At 41.0% G+C, this 18002-nt stretch overlaps 1 long non-coding RNA gene and 1 pseudogene across 1 annotated transcript; one reads left to right on the forward strand and one right to left on the reverse strand.

The window, feature by feature from the left end:
- LOC139998695 (kinesin-like protein KIF27) overlaps positions 1 to 8807 on the reverse strand; it is a 40657-nt pseudogene extending 31850 nt beyond the window's left edge.
- Positions 8808 to 9452: 645 nt separating this feature from the next.
- Positions 9453 to 14797, forward strand: LOC139998646 (uncharacterized). The gene is made up of 2 exons (XR_011803329.1): positions 9453 to 9565; positions 12308 to 14797. It is a non-coding gene; the product is annotated as an uncharacterized lncRNA (long non-coding RNA).
- Positions 14798 to 18002: the final 3205 nt, after the last annotated feature.

Here is an 18002-nt window from a genome sequence, read left to right on the forward strand (position 1 = left end):
GAAAAGAGCATCTTCCCACACGCTGTCTCCTTGTGTCTATTACTAACATGCTTATTTGCCACCATCTATCATCGAAACACGTGCTCAGCTAACACCTAAAGTACTGACTGTACTAACTCACCACTGTGTCTCTTATTTTTTTCCTTCATCTTCTGAGATTTGATTTCCTCAAGTGTTTTTATTCCAAAATTCAGATTGCCCTCTGAAAATAGGAAACAGTTCATGAGACTGGCTTAGAGGCACTCACTGAGGACCACAGCTCCTCAGGCTTCTTAGCGCTCAGCAACTTTCTGAAGTATTTAGAATAAAGCCTGTCAACACTCCTCACAAGTGAAAGAGCCAGAGAACCAAGGGCATTTTGCCCCTCCTTTCATCCTTCAGGCTTAAAAATGTAGTTTTAATTTTAATCCATTTACACGATATTAGATCCCTCTATCGTTAGATATGGCTTATCAACAGTGGTTGCAAGGCTGCACGTGCAGCCATTTCAACTCCATGCTGTGGCCCTGTTTTGTTCTCCAAAAATAAAGAAAAGGAGTTCACCTTTCTGACCCAATTGGCACATGATGGTATTCATGGCAGAAATGAGATCATGGAAATAACCGAGTCCATTCAGCATCCCTACATTTTGTTGTGTTTTTACACCACACTGCTTTTGAGTTAACTGTCAAGTTCTTCTGATTTATCCTACTAAGGTGCTGGAATACCTTGTTTAGTAGCAGTAGAACTGCCTTTGCGAGTGGAAATCACCCGTAATCCATTTTTGCCTTCCACAGCTGGTTGCTGGACAGGAGTTTTAGTTTCTTCTTCCTCAGAAAGTTGGTCTGAAGGGGAAAAATCTATTCAGTTATGCATAGACCAGATTGTTCATGATTACGTAGCTCATGCAGTGACACTTCAGCCCATGCTTCATATAAAAAACTTTGTTGCTCTTTTGTTTTGTTTTGTTTTTTAAAGAGCTACATTGACCTGATGAACTCCTAAGTAGAATACACTAGGACAAAACATCTAGGACTCTAGATTCTCTCTGCAGCTTTAACTTCTACACAACACATTGCTCTTCAGACAGAAAAAAGAAATTTCCTTCCTAGTTTCACATAGAACTTTACACAACAGACCAGCTAAAGCCAGGAGTGGTTCTAAGCTTTCCTCCAACATTTCAGGTTCTGTCCACTGACTGCCGGACAAAGCCACCAGTGACCTGGCCACACTGCCTGCCCTATCGCTAGTCAGACCTCAGGTCATCTGTGATTTCTACATTCCTTTACAGCACAGATTCCTTCAAGAACCAAAGATTTACACAATCATTTACAGCACAAATTCCTTCCAAGAACCAAAACATGCTCACCATCATCATCTTCATCATCATCTGCAGCCTTGATTACAACTGAAGGGTGTGTAGGGCTTGGGACATTTTCAGAGTTTTCCACTTTCATCACCCCCTTAGCTGTGGAGAGGGATTTGACTGGACAGAAAGTTTGTTTTGCTGCAGTGACATCTGAGCCACTTTCAAATCATCGTCCGCGGACTCAGGCGGACTTGGCAGTGTAGCTAGAGGAAGAGGATGATCATCGGTAATATGGCAGTTTAAAACTTTGACCACAATTTAGCAAAGAGGTGGTAGGAAAGGCAGATAACCCGCACAGACAATGAATTCATCATCTCCTTTTGCCCATCCCATCACTGTTTACACCGTCAACAAAGACTTCCCTTCGAACAACAACACATCTCCCTACCACCCAGCAAAAGATGAAACAACAGGAAGCAAACTGCAAGGCAAACATCACACAAAGCCAAGAGAAGCTGAGCACGAAAGCAGAAAACAAACACCAGCAGTACACTCGGTGCAGTACACCTATGACTGCAGACCTTTTCCTGTACTCACAAATGAACAGTTACCTGATGCCCCCTACAGGATTGGCACCCACTAAGTAATACTCCAAATTAAGTCTTCAGCACTTCAAGAAAAAGGACCTAAACTCACTCTTGCTTGGTGGGAAGAATTGTCCATCGATGTAACGTCCCTTTGCATGATGAAAAGCACAGTTGGCTTTCTGACAGCCTCCCGGCTGCTTCTCCCAGTAGCAAGGAATCTCACTGCACTTTTTCTGAAGACAGAAAGAAAGAAAAGCTCGTGATAACATGCACCTGAGGCTTGCAAAGAAATGCGCAGCTCCAGATCATGACAGCTGTCACAACACAGTGCTGAAACATCATTCCAAAGGTCAGTTTCTCAGTTCAGTGGAGTATTTCTGGGCATATTCACAAAGTTTGCATAAGCTGGAACCACTATGCACATTTAGATTTGTCATCATTCAGTTTGAGAAGACAGGCACTCTCAGACACCAGATGAGGGTGGGTTAAACTAATACACCTAGGATTATACTAGCATTATTCAGAGGGAAAAAGAACATCTGAAATTGCCTAGGTTAACCCTGTCTAGAATTACTTCTTGGAGACTTAGTTCTTCTGCACCTTTAACTTTCCCCACTTCCTACCCCAGGCAGCTAGAACAGCGTTATCGGAAGGACTGTGGGTCAGAAGAGACCTGAGAGTTCATTATCAAGCCTGCTCCCATGACGATAGAACAGCCTGTTTATTACCCCCCTGCTCCAGCAGGTTTTAGCAGTCTATTTAACAGCTATTCTGCATCTGTTGAGAAAACTGTCAGCATCTAATAAAAATATATATATATCTTGCTAAGACATACCTAAGGCATTGATTTTATTTTCCTCTGCTTCCTCCCACCCCCTCTCTTGGTAACAGAAACAAGTATGATTTTGAAGCAAACAAATCTATCCTGCAAAAGCACAATCAGTACACCTACGGCACTGAAAAATGCTTTTGTTGATTGATTTTGAGAACACATCGTTAGGCACTCACGTCAATTTCCATGTGTCTGAATCGGCAGACGTTCCTGAAACAACGACCCTCCTGCCACAGCTTGCAGACCGTCTCATTGCCCAGAGCAGCTTCGCAGTGGTGGTAGGCACATTTGTCTCCCTGGAACCAAAAGGAAACCAACGAGGAAAATAGAGTACAGCCTCAAAAATGGCCATGCTGCTGCCTAATGTTGCTACAACTGAATTCAGAATCTATCTGGTTCTCAAGTTAACCAAAGACCAGCGTGCTTCCTCCTCCTAATCTACTCCTTCCTGAAAAAAAATGGGAAAAAAAAAGCAAAGCAAAGGAAAGCCAGCCATACCTTGGTACAGGTAGAATAGAAATAGAAGTAGCAATCGTCTCCTTGTTTAGACATGCCGACGAGTTCTGCTAACAAGCTCGGCTTCTCTCCACAGGGCCTTCCTCTGCTCTTGGAGAGAGCTGTCTTCACCCTTGCTTGGGCTGAAAGTCTTCTACTGGCTTGTGAGCAGGGAAATCTTCTTTTGAAAAGTAACCCTAAAGAAAGTAACAAGTGAAAAATAATGAGGAACCAACATTTTTCCAGCTTTCTTCAGTTCATCAAATCAAGTTATCAGTCTCTCGAAGAGAGCAAAGCCTTGAAATCAGCTGTTACATGAACTAACTAAATATGAAAGTTCCGTAAAGCTGCCAGGAGCTTTGTCAGCAAGCGTTCTCTTCCACATCCTCAATAAGATGACTTGGAGCACATCTGGAAGCCTGAAAACGGAGTCACTCCTTAAAAAACCACCTGATCATACATGCAAGTCAATAATCAACTCTGGCTACAAATAACTTCTCTAGAACACAGTTAGGACGCATTAAACAGCACGTTCCAGGCACTGTGGGTCTTCCATTTCACCTACCTGGACAACCTCAGCAAAGTTATCGATCTTCAAAGACTTCCAGTTAACTTCTCCTGTAGGCCAAACCAAGACTGAATCCGTGAATTAAAAATAAAGGGGTAGGAAGAATTTTCCTCCTCACTTTGCCAAGGGAACCTCTCATCCACAATTCAAACATAGGATGTGCTTTTAAACGGCTTATAACTAATAGAGGAAGCAAGTCCATTTGAATGCTCTCTCAGACTGGAGACAGCCAGGGATAGTTAGCTCTTCAAAAAAATAAAAACCAAAAAACAAAACAAAACAAAAACAAAAAACCCAGCGCATTTAGAGATGAACTCGTGATTCAAAGTGGCTGCAAAAATGAGGCTCCATCTTCCACAGCCAGACAATTTAACTTTTTTTTTTTTTTTTTAATTTAAAATTCAGTATGTTCCAATCTCTGGTCTTCAAGATTTCTTCACCTATTAAGAAAACACAAAAACCTTTCCCCGTCTTTATTACCTGTACAGCAAAAAACATACCAGTGCATATAAATCCACAGATGTGCATACGCATACACACATCTGTGTTTATACACACACGAGGAGGGAGTGAGAGAAAGTTAGCGAGAGCGACAGTGAAAATCAGAATTTTTGCCTTTTTGACACAGAGAGCGCGTAAAAATTCTCTCATTTTGAGGGAACTAGAAAAAAATGGAGGCTCTACAAAAGATTTTGATGAGTATGCCTTCGAGGCCGATGCTTTGTAAGATGAGTGATCTGGGGGCCAGCACACAAATATGCAGACGTATGTACATGCATACAGGATAAACAGATCTATACACACAAGCGTGCACAGTATATGTTGTATGATCTCCATAGCGAGAACAACTCGTAGCCCTGATCAGACACGTAGAGTTGCAATCAATTAACAGCAGGAAGACAGCAGATCAAGGGTACAGCAAGCTTTGAGAGGCAGGGGAATGCTCACTTTGCCAGTGGCATGACTGCATGATGCCAAGGATTTTGAATTAGTTGGATTTTTTGGAAGCAATTGGGTTTTTCTTTCTGCGCTGTAGCAAATACCACAGGTTTGCCACCACGTGCTGTTCCCTAATCCATATATCCATCCTCATCCATTGCTGCAGGATCATGAAAGGTTAGAGAAGACGACTTAGGTCCAATTTAACAGCCAATGATTTTTCGATGAGCAGAGCTGCAACAGATTTTATTTAGCCACAAGCATTTTTTTTTTCTTTTTTCTGAGATGAAGTCAGAAATTTTAATTATTATTTTTTTTAAAGACACTAAACACAAAACCTGCAACCAGACCAGATAAAGTTCAAATTAGAGTGATTCTGAAACCTTTCATTAAAACGCTGCACATTTCTGTGCAAATTATTTCTGACTCTTCTGGACAAAAGTGGATGAAATAGTTCTTACAAATTAATAATCAAAGGTTGGAACCTTTTACTCACACAAACACTAGTGAATTTTCCAGGAAATATTTTTTTGGCAGGGAATTTTTTCAAATCTAAAATAAAGAGAGGAAAAGTTGGCTTCTCATACTAGTTACTGCTTTTGACTGCTGGGCAAAGGGAATAAAAACAGTAGTTAAGTGCAAGCTTTCCTTCTCTTCTTTACTATGGATAGGAATCGTCACTTCGGACCTTTAGCACCTTCAGAAACACACCCAGTGCCATGCAGGTTCCTCTGCATCTACTTCTAACAATTACTGGTGCTCCTTAGCATGGAAGTTTGACTCAAAACACTCTCCAGATTTAGCTCTTTTGACTGCCCAAGGAGCTCATCATTTTGCTTGTTGCCTTCCAGTTTCCTGAACAGACCGGGAACGCTGTTCAGAATCTGAATGGATCTGGTCTAAGGAATGGGAAGAAAGCAAAACCAAGCATACCTCGCAGCCCTAAATTCCAAAAAAGCAGTCTCATTTTAAAAAGGACCTCAAAAGCTTTTTTTTTTTTAAACTGACACCTGCTAACATGGCAATCCGGGCGCTAAACCAACTGAAGTTGCCCCTGAAAGCCTGAATAAAAATGAGTAACTCTGGTGCACTCAGCAGGTCTGTAATAGAAGTTGGTAAGATTTTTAGATTTCTTTTTTTTGCTCCAGGGTGCTGGTAAAATGTTTGCATTAAGAGATTTTGAACCTTTTGTACCAAAGAATTAGAGATGCGCTACAGTGCCAGTAGCTGGGGGTCTGGAAATACACACCAACAAGTGTCATAAGCTTTGCCTTTGCTGAAGGAAGATAAATAGTACCAAGAAAATCTGTCTAGTTTGTTTTACAGGCTTGTCTTTCTCAGTATGGAACAAACTGACCTCCCTGGTCTAACTTTGCAGTTGCCTATTCTGCCTTTGTCCTGGAGAGAAGAGCAAGAAAGGAACAAATCTATTTTTGCACTCCAAAAACGCATTAGAGGAGGATTATCACACCCACCTAAGGGTACTTCCTTGTTTGTTTATAAAGCACCAAGTATTTCTCTTGGACAGTCTCTGTAGCTGGTCTGTTTTGTGCCTTCCATTTATAATAAAGATATTAAGATGCTTACCCCTTGTTTTTTGTTTTTTGTTTTTGTTTTTGTTTTTTTTCTAACGAACAGTGGAAGTGGAGAGTCGGATGACAAGCAAGAACAAACACTAGAAACTCCTTGTTCTGCCCCTGCTTTTTAATCACCCAGCATCACCCCGGCTGCAAAACAGCCTCTGCTGATTTACCTGCTTGTTAAAGCACCCCACAGGCTGCAAGTGCGGTGTGCTAGGTGTCAAGTTCTATTTAACGGTGCACAGGTAACCATTCATCTTCCCACATTCGAAGCACAGAACAGCCTCTTGCTAACAGAACTCATCCCTGCTGCTGCAAGAAACCTCATGGCCTGCAGGAAAACCTCAAGCTAAGAGTTCCAAAGCAAAAGCAGAAAACGCATGATTTGTACTCTTTATATTGGAGTGAATTCTAGCTGCTAAACGCTGCCTACATCTGAGGGCACGTGCTGAGGCTGGGGGGAAGGACACTCAACACCCACTGACAGCAGGAGTGCAAAGATGACAGCCAAGAAGGCAAAGGTTAGAGCTGAACGCTGCCTCAGCTTCCTCCAGCAGCCAGCTGGGGGTCACCTTTCAGCACGCTCTCTGAGACTCTGAGCCCCGAGTTACCGCAGCCGCCAGGTACAGCTGCTCCTTGCTGGCCCAAACTATTGGAAGAGTCTTCAAACTTCAGGGACCTGTTTTATGACAGCCTCGAGATCCAATTAATCTGTTCCTGAAGGCGCTGATCGTCCTGGTGTTTCTGGAGCTGTCCAAGAACAATCCTGAACTGAGGCACTCGTCTGATCAGACAGTGCTTTGGCACAGATTTGTCTTTAGCTTGACACATCAAGGTGAAGAGGAATCGATTCTTGCAAGCAACCTCTCAAGCAGGGATCTGATAAGGTGACCAAAACGACAGATCTGTTGTACAGATCTGAGCACGTCCCTCTGCAGGGAATCACTTTCAAGCCTAAGATGTTTCACCCATCTCCCTGCCCCAGAGCGACACAAGTAAAGCTCTTAAGCAATTGCTAACCTGTTCTCAGTGCTCACGAGTCCCAAATCACTCATTTTACAATCTATAAAACATGGCAGCTGGCACCTAGTTGGCACACGGTGACACTGCACACGTTGGCAGTGTCGTCAGGAGCTGCAAAGTCAGGGCTGAGGGGGTTAAGGGAAAACCACACATCAGTTTAGCAACTTGGCTCCCGTAGGATACTTCCTACGGCAGGAGTTTCAGCAAAGCCACTCAGAGGGACCTGCTGGCTAATTCAAACGGGACTTCTGCTGGAGCAGTCACAAGGCAGCAGGAGATATCCAGTGGGCATCGCTGTCAGTCTGTGGCAGTTTGGGGTCCAGGTATCAGTGGTTAGGTGGGGTTTTCTCTGCTTCACTTTCTCCAAAGCTGTGAAAAAATATTTCTTTTAAAGCACTGTACAGTCCCACGTTAAGGATGGAACCAGCTGCATCAACTTCCAGTACGACGGTGTTGGAAAAAGGTGCCTTTGGTGGTCAGGAGCACAACCGCTCTGCTGATGTGTTATTTAAGTGTGTTCTTACATCTGAGTTTCCTCACAGCAGTATGTAGCTGAGGGGGTCCTACTTTCCTAGGGAAGATTTATGGTTTTTCTCCTACCAAGCACCAGCTCAGTATACAAAGCTCTGTTAATAACACCCAAGCATGTAGATGGAATGCAATTGTTTTCCTTACAACCCCCCAGTTATTTCCATGTCTTTTCTGGACCTTGGGATCTCTTTTGGGAGCTACATTACGCAGAGCAATACAATAAGGCTGAGATCACCGCTGCCTCAATGTAATGCAAAGGTGAAGGCCTTTATGACAGCCAGTTTGGAAATGAATGCAGCCCCATCTTGTCAGCATCAGAGCAGAGCCAGCTCCAGATGGCTCCAAAAAGGAGCTGCTGCTGGCCAGAGCCGAGGCAGGGAGTGCTGCTGGGTGGGCTTCGGGAGAGCAGATTTAAGGAAGGGGGGAAAATACTGCTGTGCAACAGCAGCTGGGAGAGAGGATTGTGAAAGCGTGAGAGAAGCAGCCCTGCAGCTCCCAGGTGAGCGCCGCAGGAGGGCAGGAGGTGCTGCAGGCAGGCAGCAGCAGTTCCCCTGCGGGCTGTGCAGGGAGAGGCCCCTGGTGGAGCAGGCTGTCCCCCTGCAGCCCATGGGTCCCCCATGGAGCAGATCTCCACGCTGCAGCCCCCCCATGGGTGGAGGAGCCCCCGGTGGAGCAGGTGGATGTGGCCTGGAGGAGGCTGCGGCCCATGGAGAGCCCCTGCAGGAGCAGGCCCCGGGCCGGAGCTGCAGCCCGTGGACAGGAGCCCACGTGGAGCAGGGTCAGAGAGGGACCGAGAAGGAGTGGTGGAGATGAAGTGCTACAGACTGACCACAACCCCCAGTCCAGTCCCCCTGTTCCCCTGCGCTGCACGGGGGGAGGAGCTGGAAGAGCTCAGATGGGGGGAAGGAAGGTGTTTTTGGTTTCTTTCCTTTGGTTCTCACTTGTCTAGCCTGGTAGTAGTAGTAGTTAGGCAGGAAATCTTACTGTCTCCCTATGCTGCGTCTGCTTTGCCCATCACGATCCTTGTTGAGCGATCTCCCTGTCCTTGTCTCAACCCTTGAGCCCTTTGCCTCGTATTTTCTCTCCCTTTCTCTTTGAGGAGGGGGAGGGAGAGAGTGGCCGTGATGGAGCTCGGCTGCCCACCCACCGAAAAGCACTGCAGCTGCAAAGTACTGGAAAAGTTTTCAGAAGCAACAAGGTGTTTAACAAGGAAATTTATAGTTTCCTTTTTCAGGCTTCCTAAATAATTGGGCTTATTTCATATTCCCAACTCGGAGGAGGAGAATTGTTGATTTCACCTTCTTTTTTCTTCCTTGGAAATCAAAGGTGAACAGCTCTAAAAGGAAGGGGAACGTATCAGAAGCAAGCTTTTTTTGGCTTGTAATCCTTTCTTAAGGAAAAGATTTCTCACACACCTTCCCCAGATGTAGGGGGGCAGAGAATAATTTTGGAACTACTCCAATTAAAGTCAGCTTGGGGAGAGTGGGACTTCTCTACTTGTTTCTGAGACATTCGCATTAGCAAGAGAGAGTGTTGTGTTGCCGCTGCCAGGGGCCTACGGTGATGACTTCAGAAACAGAATTGAATGATGTCACTGTGACACCTTGGTAACAGCTGCCTCTGAGCAAGTTTAGCGAGGAGGGACAGAGAAGTGTGCTGGATGAAACCACGTGAGGACTTGTGGATCCCACGTTGAGGTGCATCGAGAGGGCCCACCCTCCTGTAAGTGTTTGGATGCTTCATTTTCGATTTCTGTAATTTGTGTAAAGTCCTTTCACAAGCATGAAGTTTGGTACTTTGGCTCAGGGATGTAGCTGCACAGAGTGACAGGTGCAGCATGTGGCTGAGGGCCTCTGCACGTTCTCTCTTTCCCACACACGATCAAGAAAGAAGGGTAGACAAATAAGAGTGTGCTGTGGTCCTGCCATAGACCTCAAGTACTACAGCATAAACAAGAGACTTAAAAGTAGCCCATCACATGAAACTTCAGGACAGCAATGCACTTCATCAGCTGGTCTGGCCTGTTGAGTGGAGTATCTCAGGATGGAGTGTATGAAGATGCACTCCATCTGCTTTCAGATTAGCACTTGCAGTGAGCAAGCTGCCTGGCCTTAACATTTTTCATTTCATTTTTCACCCGACTTTTGCTGGTTCTTCTTGGTCTAGAAAAAAAAAAAAAAAAAAAAAGTGAACTCAGATCAAAATAGAAGGATTTCCTTTTCATTAATTCCATGTTCTTAACTTGACAGGTTTGGTTATTGACGTAGAAGGGACATATCTGGCCTGACTTGAGTTACTCATAATGTTTCACTTCATTGTAGATATGACTGGAAACCAGAGACAAGACTGGTAAAATCATTCCTAGAACTCTGTGTTGTTTTCCTTCAGGTACCTTGTCTCTCAAGTCGGTGAGGGCTGGGACAGAATGAGATTGGAAAAGTCAAGTGTAGTATTCATTGTTACAGAAGTAGTTGTCCTGTATCTTCTATGGCAAAAGAATTTTCCTGAATAAATATATAAATAAATAGATAAAATTCCCCTGGCAAAGATTGGAAGCTGACACTTACCTGAAAGTTACCAAAGCAACTTCCTCCCGGCAAGGTAACATAGCTCACAAATGGTGGGCCCAGGGAGCTCAGCGATTCATACACAATGATGCCTTCGCTTGGGAATACGGCCTTCTGCTTCTGTTTGCTTTCCCAGAACTCCTGCAATATTGCTACGACATTCACTGTCAAAGACATAAAAATGCTGAATGTAGGATGCATACATGTCCTTGATCTTAGTGTTTTCTGTGTTACACAAGAAATGCAGACATATGAGCTTGATACATTTATTATTGATAATAAAATGTCTGTGATTATTTCTGCTGGTGTGAAAAATATGATTTTGTGGCAATTTTGGACTTTCTGGGATTGCAGGCTACTGTAGTACATAAATTGCAGGTCAGCAATATTGTACTATTAAGTCAATGTGTTGGAACTTTGATATCACAGCAGCCATTAAGCTGCTCACTTTCAAACATGAGAAAATGTTATACTCAGATTCCTCTTTTCCATTCTCAAAAAACAAAAACAAAAACAAAAACAAAAACAAAAACAAAAACACATGGTCATGCAAGGAAAGCAGCTGACTTTTAATGCAAAACTTTATGAAGTAGCTGGAAAAAAAGGTGTTGTATATTATGATGATAATAGTTGCAGGCTAATGTGAAAATAGAAATGTGAAAACCAGAAATCCAATTGACATCATGACTATTGAGCCAGTACTCCAAAGTTTTACGTTCTGTGTTGGGGTTTTCTCAACACTTTTTGGCTTGGACTCGAAAAGAATTTTAGTATAGTTTATCTAGACTCCTTTTACAGAGCCATGTGTAGCTTAGAGATAATTTTCTTTCTTTCTGGGCATCGTTCAGCAGGTGGTGAGCAATTGCATTGTGCATCACTTGTTTTGTACACATTAGTGGTATTAATACTCTTATCATCATTATTATTATTTTCCTTTTTTTTCTTCTTCTTTTTTTTTTTTTTTTCCTCTCTCCAAATAAACTGTCTTTATCTCAACCTACAGGCTTTCTTTCCTTTTTTTTTTTTTTTCTTTTTCTTTTTCCTGATTCTCTCCCCCATCCCACAGAGGGAGGGAGGAGGGTAAGCAAATGGCTGCGTGGTGCTTAGCTGCCTAATAGGTTAAACCACAACACTATGCAAAAACAAACAAATGAACAAACAAACAAAAAAAAAAACAGCTGTGTATGATGTTCATCATTTCTCACTTGAAAATTTAAATTCAGAAGGTAAGAAGTATGTTTCTTAATTTGGACCTTCCAGTGGAAATATGGAAGCCCTAGGCAGCAGTATGGGTCCTTCAGAGTACTGATACTGGTTCAGTATCAAGTATTAGTGCATACAGGAATCAGTGGCAGAGATAATTTTCCTCATACATGTATAATTTTCCTCTTTCTTCATCTCGTCTGACCTTGTTAGTAGTGGAATAATGTAGAAGTGATCCATTTTGAGACAGTGTCACCCTGGTGGTAGCTCACATGCAATCTATGGACAGGGCATTGCTCTGTTTGCTGCAGGGTGAGCAATGTGAGCTCCAATATTGTCACCGCCTGTTTCCTGACTTCTGGCAGCTGCACTGCTCTCACAGACAACAGCTTTTCTTGGCATTTAGCCATGACAAGGGCAGACACACAGAGTGTGGTCATCACCAGTTCCCTTTTTGCTGTGCTCAAGCCATGAGGAAGTGTGGGTGGCGTGGTCTGAGCTCTGGGGAGGCGAGGCAGGGTGTTTGGAGCACACTGCTGTCTGCCACTGGATGGTGTCACGGATGCAGCAGCAGTGTTGGCTCCTACCAGTTCTGGCATTTTGGGCATTTAAAGCTGCAGAACTCTCATGGCATTGGAATATTGCTTCACCGTAAAGAAGAAAGCTATCTGAATAAATTTTGTATTTGTAACAGGAAACACGTTGGGATAACCACTGTCTCAGTGCAGCTGTGAGAAAAAACTGAAATATTGAGGAACTCTTAACCACAGAAACTGACTTCTGCTTTTCTAAATGATGATGAATGTGGGAGAAAAACTGGTCTACTAGCCAGGGAAACTGCTACCGGTACGGACTCCAAATGGTAATCCACCTTCAGAAATTGGTCTCTGGCTGAATACCTCACTGATGTAAACATCTGAGTGGTTTTTTTTTCTTCTTTTTTTTTTCTTTTTTATGAGACCTTCTGCTCCACAGAGCATGCACACATTGGGTAACAATCTAATTTTAAACCCATTAAGTGAAAACTGATATTTGAACATAAAATTCATGAATGTAAAATTTCCAAGTTTAAACATGACAATTCAGTAGGAGCTGTTGCTTCAGTGTGAGAATGGTATTGGTGACATTCAGTCCTTTACTGGTATTGAAATAGATAGCAACAGAAAGTATCAGCTTTAAGAATATCACTGATTTAGGATGTTTCCATAAAGTGCTTTGGTTTTTGAAACAACTGTTGTCCAAGAGTGCAGTCCTTAAAAACAATAATGCAAAGTCCACAGGAATAATGAATTTGGTGGTGTAGGTAACCCACAGTACTCTTTCTGGTCTCATCATTCAGCCTGTATGATACAACTTTTGGTAAAACAATAAATAAATAAATTTTAATAAAGCTTGATTTCTCCCACATCATGATGAGATCGATTATTCTGTAGGTAATAAACTGCTGAGTCTTCTAAGAAGATGTACAATGCAATTGGCAAAGCTGCACAGGGAAATCCCAAGCATGATCATTTTTTGTCCAGTCCAAGTCCCTAGATTTTAGTATCCTAAGCCCCTCATTGATGGAGGGGAAACTACCCATAAATATCATGCGTGCTTTTGCTTACCAAGAGGAAATTATACTGGTATAGTGGTCTATAAAAGAAACAGGTATTTAAACTGTTTAGTACCAATGATAGCAATAAGTGACCTAAATTGCTGTGTGTCTGATCCTTGCTTCTCTTCTGTTGTTAGTTTTACAGAAATTAAGAGTTCAGAGTGTAAAATTTCTGTTTTAATTTCCATTCTTGTTCATGAGTCCTTTCGATGGTAATTCAGCATTTAGACAGCCTCTCACTTGGCTGAAAGTTTCCACTCTGAAAACTAATATTCAAAAGACTTTTTAGAGCTATAGAGAGGTATCTACTTTCACTGCAATACACCAACAGAAATATATTTCCCTTCTTTTCCTGAAATCCTGAAACATGCTTTAAGCTGTCTCAAATTTTACAGATAAAGCAATATTTTACCAGAGGACTAGTAAGCAGTGAGTAGCTGCTACAGATTAAACTAATACGTGTATGACTAACACAGAAACAGTAGCTGAGCAGCATCATTTTTATTCTGTTTAGAATTTCTGTCAAATGAAAGCTATGTGCCTATCCCACAGTGCAGCTGGATATCTCTGTAATTAAGTAATTAAAAGTGCCTGGGTTTGTACTGAATTGGATAAACATAAAACCTGGCTTAGCTGTGAGGATGGTAGCAGGAAATACTTGGTGGTATATATGTAGTGGCAGCATCAAATTATCACTGCAGTTTTTGCTGTGATTTTTTCAATCCTAGCCAAAACTAGCACCTCAAAACAGTGATGAACATGAAGATGCATCAGGTTAAACTACAGAATGCAGCCATGATATCAAAGCCTCAAACTTTTTTTTCCCCAAGAATTCTTTATGTTTTGATTTAATTAATTTTATTTTACTCAACTGTTTAGCTTGAATCAGTATGTTTATCATCATTAAATTAAAACAGCATATCAATTTCAAATATATAATTAAAACAATTTCAGCTAAACTTGTAAAAATTCGGTGTGTGTGAAAACAGTTCTCTACTAAAAAAAAAAAAAAAAGATTTTATTTATGCCTAACAGCCACTACAGCCACTATTATTTTTTTTTCCTTCATTATGTATCACATGGATTTGTAGTAGTTTAGGAAGATGTGAAAAATGTATACATATGATCAGATGCACAATCAAATATACTAAGTTACTATTCTAAGATAGTAACTAATGATTACTAATATGATGATTACTAATGTTGTATTAAGATCTCTCAATATTCATTTTTCCTGCAATCACATGCATTGTTTGCCTTCATTTCTAAACATTCCAGGCAGAATGTTGTTCAGTCTCTATGCTGTATATCAGTATTTGGAATCCAACTGGCTTAAGTCTAAAAATGCAGTATGGAAAACAATGAGAATTTTCAGAAGTACATAAATGAAACAACAAGATTCATGGTTTAATGCAGCAAAATACTGTAATTTACGTCTCATTTTGAAAGGACATTCTCATTGTAATTGACTTTCGTATTTTGAAAGATGCCTATGATGTGGTTGAGTTTTTAAGATAATGCTTATAGTATTTGTATGCAATGACAAACAATTTTCTTCAGGATTAAATCATCCATGCTTTAAAACAATTTATTTTGTACACTGTCAGTTGCTGAATTAGTTAACAGTATTGATTTTGTTGTAGGCAATGCCAAGACCCCATTCAGACAATATTTTATCCACTTTATACCTCAGATCTTTCTCAGTTAGAGTTTCATAGTAGTACGTGCATCACCAAGTTCAAGAGCAAGAATTCCATATACCCTCCTTTAGTACTCTCCCATCTGTGAATATTAATGGTTCCACAATAGTCTATTTGAAGCTGGCTGTAATGCCTAGTTACGAGGTGAGAAGATGATTTTTCTTCTCTACTTTGCTTTTTACTCAGCTGGAAAAGCCTCTTGCCCAGGGGCTGAGCATTGTACCAAATGAAGCTGTCCCCAAGTGCAAATCCTGGTAGAGTTCTTGAAGTTTTCCTAGACTCTAAGGACTTTTTATTATTTATTTATTTATTTATATATATATATATTTGAATTTAGGACAGGCTGCGAGTTCTGTGGAACAACAAATATGTGGGTTATACAGCTGCATTTACCCTAAATGAACCCTGAGCTCTTTTGAGAGTTCAGAAATACAGTTTGATGTGAACTGTGTTTGAAAGAGGATTAAATGATAACACATTTATTATAACACAACATTGTTTTCCAGACAATTTCTCACCTTTCAGTAGCAACTGTCTTGCCTCTGCTCAAGGAAGTCTGTGAGTCAAATTAAATATCATTCTAAGTGGGAAACAGAACTCTCCAACTTGGATTATGTCAGTAAGTTTGCACTGCATTGATGCCAGAAAAAAAATAGCTCCAGGTTTCTGTGAATTACTGCTAAAAATACTGGCTAGGCATTCACCTCAACCAAGGCAAACAAACAATGCCATAAACAGGAGGCTGGCCAACTGGGAGGGGGGTGTTTTGGCCAAGACTGGAAGGGCAAATCGGAGTGGGAGCCAAGTGACTCTGCCACTGAAGTGGAATGGAGTCATATACTTGACAACGTCTCACTGCCGAGAGAGTGGAGTATAAAGAACACACACACAAGATAACCACCTACTTTGTCATTTTAAAACTTAAAACAGCTGTTTCTAAAAGTCCTTTTAACTGCCTTCGTGGATTTAATTTAATACGTGAATGCAGAAGAAAAATACAAGCTTTTTGAATGAAAGAAATATGTAATATGAAATCTATTAAAGAAGATTCTTCAGTGAGAGGCTAGTAAAGTTCCCTTACATGTCTTAAATCAAGCCATGGCACATAATCAGTAAAACTATATCGTTTAAACAAAGTTCATAAGTTACAAGTGCACCCTTCCCCAGCTGCAGCCTATTAAGGCTTGTAACTTAATGCATACATCTTAGGGAAGCTGTTAAATTGGGCTCAGGCTAGCAAAGAGATACTGTTTAAATCTCTAGAAAAAAAAAAAAAAAAAAAAGGCAGCAACTGGAGTGGGATCCAGCTGTTTTGAGGGAAGGTTTTATTGCTTCTCTTTTGATTTATTTTGCATATTTTTAAACATATAAATAATAGCTTTAGGAAAAAAAAGGTACAAATGCGAGTAGGCAATATCAATTAATTTTCCCATGATCTTACTATGCATTTATCATATATATTATGTTATGTATTAGCATGTTAGCAGTGATTTTGTTAGGATATTCTGGTCCATATGCTATACTATTCTGTTCTCCATGTATATGTACAAAAATAAAAAGCCCCATATCCTTACTAAACCTAATGAAATTAGGTATATTGTTAAATATATATAAAAACATTATCAAGTATCATGTACTGGGACACCAACAATATGCTGAGAGGACTTCAGGGGCATTTTTCCTTCTCCATGATGGATTTGGATGCTATATGAGTGAGCTGATGTAGCAGTGGACTACTAGGTGATTCTGTCTAAAACCCTTAAAAAGCACAAAAAGTAGCAAGATGTTGTTTCAGGAAAAGAAGATCTGATTGTGGGGTGAGATTCCACTTGTGAGAAGCAACATCTTTAATTGGCAATGGCTACCTTAAATCCAGCACTGACTGACAGTTCCTAGACTTCAAGGATTTGGAAAAAGAACAAAATAAAATTAAATAAATGAACTGGATGGCCTCCTCAAGAGCCATTCTGAACATGTTACCAAGTAAAGGAAGAAAGAAGAAGATGTTGGAGGCAAGCAGCTCAGAGAATGGTGTAGGCTTTGTGAACCATTGGTATGTTTGTAGTCACAGCAGATTTAGATGCAGCTAGGGAAAGGAAGGGTAGAGACTGGGAGGGTTTCACTGACACCACCGTTGGACTGAGGCAAAAAGTCAATCCCTGCAGTGTTATGAATTGAGTAAGCAGGTTATCACTTGGAACAGAATGAGTAGACATACTAAAGTCAGGTGTTTTTAAGCTGATAGTCTGAAGACAACTGTTAATCATTGCCGAACAGCTTGGCTTGGTCTACATTCTTATGTAGCATTACATGGGAAAATGATAAGAACCTTGGTATAATTTCAGCATCTGAATATAGCAATAAAGAATTATAAATTGGTCAATCTCCTGTGATAACCAGAAGTATAACTGATTCGCATAGGAATAGTATAGTAATAATAACATTAATCTAGAAAGGAAAAGACTGTTTGTTTGATAAAACTTTTAATCTTGTAATATTTCTCCAAGGCAACTGACTTACTCTGGCTATAGTGCACTTCAATTTAAAAGCTTGTATCAGAGAGCTAGTATGGTACCCACTGACAAATCTATTTCAATGTTAAATGAAGAAAAGTGAGCTGGGCTGATTCTACCAAAAATTATGGGCAGATCCCCATAAGTTAACATACTTTCTTATTAAAAACTCTACAGTCTAACCTGTCCATCTATTGCTGACCTGAAATCTTTGCTGGCAAAACGTGCAAAGGAAAATGTGCGATTTGTTGCTACCAGTAAAAAGAAATGGAGACACAGTGCTGTTCAGCTGATGTAAAATCACTTTGCTAAATGTTCACAAACCAACCAAGTAGCAATCCATCTAGGAACCATGAATTCAAGTCAGGGCTTAAAAAGGCTTTCTGGAAGTACTTAGCTTTTTTCCAAGCTTTATCGTAACTCCTACCTGATACCATAATATTTTTTTATATGAAAACGAAGTCGTAATAAGGTCAGCATATGGATTAGACCAGTGCTGGGGTTAATTAGGTCTGCATGGTAGAAAGCATTATCTTTTTATCATGTTATCTGGGATGGAAGCTACATACAGCGCACAGT

The sequence above is a fragment of the Anas platyrhynchos genome, chromosome 14, assembly GCF_047663525.1.
Source record: "Anas platyrhynchos isolate ZD024472 breed Pekin duck chromosome 14, IASCAAS_PekinDuck_T2T, whole genome shotgun sequence".
Taxonomy (NCBI): Eukaryota; Metazoa; Chordata; class Aves; order Anseriformes; family Anatidae; genus Anas; species Anas platyrhynchos.